Genomic DNA, 8,058 nt, shown 5'->3' on the forward strand with positions numbered 1-8,058 from the left:
ACTATGTGTACAACTGTAGATTTTTGGGTGGACCTTGAGTATCACTGATTCTTCCCTTACATCCTAATCCTCCTCTTGAATGTTTTGAGGGCTTGGGAAAAAAGTATCTCAAAGATGGGTTTTCCTTTTTCTGCATATCCTTCTCCTTGGTTTTTGAATGGTTTGTAGTATGCAGGAGAAAGGGACATTAAATTGACTAATCAATGTTCTCTAAAATAAATAATATTTGTTTCAGTATTCCCCTCTTCTTGACCACTGAGTCTGATGCACTATGTGGTCCCATTTGAGAGGTGACTAACCTGAAAGAGGCTGATCTAGTGAATTATACTTCTGTATTTTGTACACAAATTCTGACTGAAATTCTGTTACATACATAGCCCAGACCAGAAACAATTCCTAGAAAGGGAAGTAGTTTGAGCAGTGTTTGCAGTAGACTTAGCATTATAGCCATGTCAGTTCAGCATTCAAACACCCATCCTCCTAACTCCAGAATACTAAAGGTATTTGACCCCTTTCCATACTGAGTCCCCACTGGTGATCCTGTGGGTCTTGATTAGCTCTGCTGATGAAGTTTAGGTTGGGCTACTGACTTTTTAAAGTGAGTGGACGCACATTCTTCTCTAGTTATTTCCTCTTCGTTTACGGCCTTTGCTCTTGTTTCATTACACAAATTCACACAGATTAGACAGCAGTAATCATCTTGATGATGATAACTTTCCCTTGACTTGTGTTTTTCTGGAATTATGTCTTAAACGTTCATTACTGTTTTTAAAAACTCTGGGTCTAATCCTGCTCCCATTGAAGCTAATGCCAAAATTTCCACTCATGTCAACAATACAGGCTCAAGCTCTTTCTGTCTGTAAAGCATGTTCATGTTTTCTTTGGGAGATTGTCTACATTACGTGCTGAAATTTAATTGGGTGCTTTCTTTACTAACCAGAATGTCTAATATGTGCCGTTAGCGAAGCATTCATTTTCTGATATTTGTATAGGCAGCCAGTACCATTTAGCCTTGCTGCTTTTTTCAACACTTTCTTTAGCAATAAGGAAAAAACATAAGCCAACAAGATGAGTAACAAATCACCCACACACTGCAGAAAACGGGGGTGGGGGGCTTTTTACTATTTCAAAATCTCTTTAAAAAGCCATTTGAAATGCAGTGAGAGCTGACGCATAATTAAACCCCTTCATTTTCAGTTTAAACCAATTTTTATAAAAAAAAAAAATCCTGGGTTTTACAAAAAGCATTATTCTTTTTTCCCCCTGATTTTCACCCTACTTTTATACTTTATATATATAAATAAATCTTGTTTTATTAGGAAAATACAATACATTGCATGAGATATATGTATTATTATAATACAGTAGTCTATGTATATGCAAAGCTGCCTGTTGAAATAAGGCTATGTATTAGTCTAGAAGATGCACACAATAAACAAACAGGCATGCACACAAGCTCTGTAGTGCATGCACATCTGAGCATATTGACGAATCTCATGCCAACCATGTACACATTTCAAGCTGTTAGCAGATAACAGTTTAAAGATTTGACACACTAAAATGGGAAGAAAATGAAAATCTTGTGTTCTAGAACACAAGGAAGTATTCAAAAGTTTAAAAAAAACAAAAACAGGAGAAAAGGATGAAGTTGAGTGTATGCACTGCATGTGGCCTGATTATTAAATGTAAATATTTATAGGTTAATAGTTCTAAGTCTACAACAGTAAACCGTTCATTCAAATGAAAAGTTTTATTTGGGCATTAGGGAGAGATTGTTTTCTTAAACTCAGAGATAGCATTGTGTTTTGAGTTGTTTTAGTTCTGCAGCAAACCAGATTGAATTGTGTTCATCAAAGCATTAATCTACTGAATACTTTTTCCTCTGTCCTTCCATCCACCAAAATAAACCTCAATGTTTACCCAGAAAAATCAATAGCTTTTGCACCGATTTTCATCTGTTTTTGTTGTTGTAGTAATAAACACTGATTAAATTCCAAGGTAAAAAATAAAAACCGAAAAGGAAGGGCCCTATACATAATATGCATTAAAGAAAAAGACTTTAGTGGTGCCTACTGTGTTATAGTTAATGGCCTTGAAAATATAGATTTATAGCAGTTAGAGATGGTCTGTAGGAGAGCAGTCATAGAGTATCCTCCCCCTGCCAATATATATTGTTCCCCAAACTAGATTTTCAGAGAATTGGCCCTTTAAAAACTAGAGTTGACAAATATTCATAGGATTGTATATCCAGTTGCATTTGGGTGCATTTAGATTTCCATCACAAAGCACTTGCACAGTCATTCTTTATGCATTATCAATTGTATTTTCTTTCATATTTGCACATATAAACTATCATTTGTACACACAAGTGATAGTGCATACTCAAAGGTCTGTCAGGAATTTTTTTCTGATACTCAACAAAAACTTTCCATTGTTTAATGTCACCCAATTACTTATATCCTAGTAAATAACCCATTGTATTTTGCTAAATGTTAACATCAAGGATGAAGAATTAAACTTCAGATATCTGTAGATGGCTATAGCCCATTATTACCACCATCCCTTGACTAAGGCATTATAGATGTAATGGTAGCCCCATGCTGCTTAAGTGTTTCCATTATAAATTGCCCTGTATCAGTTGCTCATAACTTTCTCAGACTTTCATTTTTTTTGCTGAAGTTTTCCAGGTCTGGTGATTTTTATCTTCCTTATATATTATTTTTTAAAAAAAAAGAGGAGAAAGAATGAAGCAGTTATTTTGTTGCTTTAAAGTAAGTGCTGAGTGAAAACATTACTTTTCCTATAATATATATATAAATAAAATGTGTGAGACCGCTTGATCACTGTTACTCCAAACTCTATATAGAAAATTTTAAATTAGGCAAGAAGATAAACCATTGACAAAGCTGATGTCTTTCAGTTGCCTGATGAAAATCTGTTTTGATTTAGCTGAGTAATGAGGGTATTAAAAAAATCAGTCTTGTACCTGCATAGTGGTTCAACTTTAAATACTTTAAATAATAATAATAGAAGCATAGAAATGTAAGGCTGGAAGGGACCTCGGTGTCATCAAGTCCAGCCTCCTGTGCTGAGGCAGGACATGGCAGGTGTTTGTCCAAACTGTTCTTAAAAACCGCCAATGATGGGGAATTCCACAACCTCTTTTGGAAGCCTGTTCCAGAGCTTATGTTAGAAAGTTTTTCCTAATATCTAACCTAAATCTCCCTTGCTGCAGAGTAAACCCATTACTTCTTGTCCTAGCTTCAGTAGACATGGAGAACAGTTGATCACTGGCCTCTTCATAAGAGTCCTTTTAACATATTTGAAAACTGTTATCAGGCTCCCGCCCCCCTCCCCCCCTCTTCTTTTCTCAAGACTAAACATGCCTGATTTTTTTAAATCTTTACTCTTTGGTCTGGTTTTGTTGCTCTCCTGGGAGTTAGATGCCTAAATACCTTTGATTTGGGCCTAAAAGCCTGGAACTCCAGATATTTACCCCCAACTTTTATCATTGATATCCAGATTTGTCCCGGAATTAATTAAATCTTGACCCTGAAAACCATTAGAATTGTAAGCATATGCTGATGATAGTAATAAATAAACTTTAATCTGTTAATACAATATCCATTTTTAAGAGTAAAGTACCATTCTAGCAGTCCACAAAAGCATTTACGTTTTCCACTTACTAAAATTACTTCACTGTTGTGATAAAATCCTTTGGTGTTACTGAAGAATGTTGACTAGGGATCGGCAACCTGCGGGAAGTGGCGTGGGCTGACGGATGTGCTGGCCGCCGCTTCCTGCAGCCCCCATTGGCCTGGAGCGGTGAACTGCGGCCAGTGGGAGCTGCGATCGGCCGAACCTGCGGACGCGGCAAGTAAACAAACCAGCCCGGCCCGCCGGGGGCTTACCCTGGCAGGCTGCGTGCCAAAGTTTGCCGATTCCTGATATCGATGGTCTTCTGACAGCCTGCTCCATCCAATTGAAACTCAGGATGGCAGTAGCTAACACTGAAAAGGATTACTTTTATTAACGGTGAGCGTACCTCTAGAAGAATATAAAAGAAAAATGAACTTTCCTGTCAACATCACCATACAGAGAAAACTAGGGGCCTGGGCTTATGTAAGTCAATGGTGAAAGTCCTATTGATTTAATTGATGCAGGATCCAGCCTCCAGGATGTTAAAAACCTACATGATGCCAACATATTTTTATTAATGAAAAACCTCTCTTCCCATCTGCCACTTTAGCCTAGAAAGGCAGGATAGGACATGAAAAGGTGCAATGAAATTACTGCTCCAAATAAGGTTGGATTGCAGAAATAGAAGAATGGTGCAAAGCAGCCATGCTGAAAAGTGTCTCCCAGAAAAAAACTCTTGAGGGAAGAGCAGGGCTCACAGAAGCGTGCACAGTTTCAAGTGATGAAAATTGCTATCAGCCAGAGTTTCTATTCCAAATTCAACCTGGTGTTTAGGACTTTAATGGGAGGGGAAGAAAATTAAATTTAGAACAAAGGTGCAGAGTTCTGGCTTTTCCTCTGGCCCAGAATGGATTTATTCCAAGTACTGTAGGCCTGGAGGACGTGCATGTAGTATTCAGATGTCAGCCTGGTGCATTGGTCCAAAACAAAATACTTAAAAGGGCTTCAGAACCTTTCCTGAATCCTATTGTTACTAATAAATCTTCTCGGGTACAATTCAACTCCCCTCCCCCAAGTTCATTATTTGACACAGGAATTGAAATATCTTTTTAGCAGCTTCCTAATAGATTTGCCCTCAGGGGTGGGTAAATAGTTAGGGGATGCTGACAAGATGATAGAGTGAAGTTTTGGGCTAGAAATAACATGAGATGAAGCAGGAATTCTGATGATATTGCTGATTCTGTGACATGGAAAACTGGCCCTGATTAATATGGTGCTGCCATTGATGGATATCTAACAAAACCTCCACATTGTAATTGTGGTTTATATACAGAAGTCTCTTTAGCCCTAGGATTTAAAAATTCATCCAGCATCAAAAACCTGACATACTTGTAAATTACTATTCCCTACCCCATGTACGAATTGATCCAGTGAGTGCAGCAGGAGCCTAGGAGTCCTGACTCCAGTCCTAGGTTGTCTTGTGACTTAGGAAATTGAGGCACAAAAATGTTAAGCCTGCCAATCTGTAAAATCAGGATAATGCCTACATTTGAAAAGATCTTTGCAATTTTATAGCACCTTTAAGCAGATTATTATACATCAGATTATTATACATCTGTGTATTTTACAATTACTGCTTTAACATAGTTCAAAACACGCATGAATAACCCAGTACGTACCAGGTGATTGGAATTCAGCCTCTCTTAACCAGAGGGGGTGTGTGTGGAAAACAAACAAACCCCAACAACAAACACACAACTCTGCCACAACATTGCTTGCTCACTGTAGGTAAAGATCACCACTCAGCAATGGATAGATTCCTTGTTGGTGGGACCAGGCCTCTGTGTGGCCCAGAACTTTACTCTAATTTGCCAACACGTCTAATATTGGAACTTCCTTTAGAGAACAGGGAGATTCTCAATTTGCTTTTAACTGCAGGCATTATTGTTTTTATAGGTTTCTAGGGGATCAATATTTTCCATTAGCTTATATGTAATCACGTCCCATCACTTTTGGAGATCATTTTTCAAATGAAAAAACACTAGCATTAAGGGTGGGTGGGTGTTTAAATAACTGCTGCCAGATGCTGAGCTAATTTACACCAGTATAACTTTGGAGTATAGTACGTGCAGTTAATGGATTGTGGTTTTTTTTTTTTTTGTGGTGGGTTTTTTTTTTTTTTTGGTTTAAAGATATTCCTGGTTCTAGCCATATGCCCCATTATAAGGATAGGGAATATTGACCCAAGCTGGCTATATCTTCTCTCGACTGGTAAAAAGGTAAGAGTCTTAATTTGTGCCCACTGTATCGTCAGGGAAGGTACCTAAAAATTACACAGGTAAATGAGCTCAGAATTTGGTGGTACTTTTGTCCTAAAAATCATTAAATCTTATTCACCTGGTGACCATGCAAAATACACTCTTTCAGCATATTATATGGCCCAAAGTGTTTATAGTGCATATAAAATATACTAATGCTTAAATGCTGTATCCTCTAAGGAACAGTTAATAAGAATGCTAACAATGGAAAGCAAATAGCGATCAGCAACAAAAGATAACCACTCTCCATGGTTCACACTATTGTCTCTTACTGCAATAAGCACTTCTGGAGAGCTCCTATGTTGGGAGAATGAGTAATTTTCTTGAAAACTAGTTACTGATATTACCATTCTTTATTACTAGATATACTTGTAAAGCCTCAGATGGGCTTTTACTGGTGTATATGTCAATCACTCTATCCAGGAGCAGGTTTGAATTTTAATACAGCTTCCATGACAATATATCCAAAGCTAGTGTTAAATAGCTGGTTCCAGGTAAATTTGTTAGTCTCTAAGGTGCCACAAGGACTCCTCGTTGTTTTTGGTTCCAGGTAATTTCATACTGCAGTACTTAAATTGCAGTACTAACAAGTGCCACATGTATCTGAACACATGCACATTTTAAGAAAGACTATCCCAAGAGTAAATAGCTCAATCATTCTTTGCAGCTAATTGGCAAAAGGTAATATTGGGAACAGTTGTTATACCATACTTCCTGGTTCTTTATTTCCCCTGGAGTTAAATTTAAGTGCATGATTTCTTAAACTTGTCATGACTTTTACTTAATCTGCAAATAGCATTAGTGCCAACAGTTGGGAAGAGCAATTTAATGTTCTCATTGTTCATGCAGTATATTACAGTGGTATTTTACTACCTGTTGTTGTTACTGATTCCATTCATTATCTTATATTAGAAATAAATGTCATTTCTTTTCCCTAAGTGTACCCAGTTAAATACTACTGAATTAGACACCTAATGTAGGAATAACCATGGAACTTGGCTTTTATAATAGCATAGCTTTGATTTGTATAATGCCATTTCTCTCTGAGTAGCAGTGAGGGTAAGTAGGGCTAATACTGCAAACTGTGGAGTCTCTTCATCTTCCATTGAAGTCATTTGTACTTCAGAGACTGAGAAATCTGATCTACAGGGTTTAAGGTCTTAGCTACATGGGGAAGTTGCCTGGAATAGCTTGCGCAATGGACACTCCTATTCCACACTGAGACTACGCTTACCCTGCAGGGAAAAAAATGTTAGTGAAAATATATGGCAACTCAGATTTTAACTCTTGTTAGTAGTTGAAGTTCAGTCCCTGAACTGCTAGCCAAAGTTAAAAGCTGAGCTGTTGTTTTCACTGCCATTTCTTAAACCCCAGTTAGCAAACTCAAGTTAAGAACACACTTTTTCTGCCATGTAGACAAAGTGTCTAGATGCAGTTTAACTTAATCCACTTTTGGAAATGGATTAAGCTACAGTGCAAAAAAGGCAATCTTAGTGCAGAACGAGTATCATCATGGGAAGCTATTGTACTTTAAATTCCCATTCAGCCTATTTCACAATAGCTTCTCTATGTAGATGAACTCTATGTGACTTGACCAGGGTAAAAGTGTAAGACAGTAACAGAATCCAGGTCTCCTGATTCTTGGTCCAGTGCTCTGTCCCATGCTGCTGCTTTCCTCCATCCCTGCTGATGTTACAATTGATGGAACACAAACCCATGGCTGGATAGTATTATCTGAAGCACCAAGCTTAACCTAGCATGCAATTGTTCTGTGTAAAATCTGGAATGGAGTCTTTGGGAATGGTCTCGTCTTTGGCTCAGGAGGCTCTGGGTTAGATTCCTGAAGGAGTTTACGTGTTAAAGTTAGGATGCTGGTGCCTAGAAAATCACTGAGATTTAGAAAGCCTAAATTAGGCACTCAGGCTCCTTATAGAGTGAATAAGACAGACCTCTAAAATGGGATTCACAAAAGCCAGGACATTAGGCAGCTCCCTGCCTAAGGTAGCCAGTGGGAGATACTGAGGGGAGGGATGTGTCCTAAGCCTGACCCCTCTCAGGGAGTATAGCACCTAATCTACACTTGTGGGAGATGTGTATCTCT

The sequence above is a fragment of the Terrapene carolina genome, unplaced genomic scaffold (assembly GCF_002925995.2).
Source record: "Terrapene carolina triunguis isolate 2854851 unplaced genomic scaffold, T_m_triunguis-2.0 Scaffold31648, whole genome shotgun sequence".
Taxonomy (NCBI): Eukaryota; Metazoa; Chordata; order Testudines; family Emydidae; genus Terrapene; species Terrapene triunguis.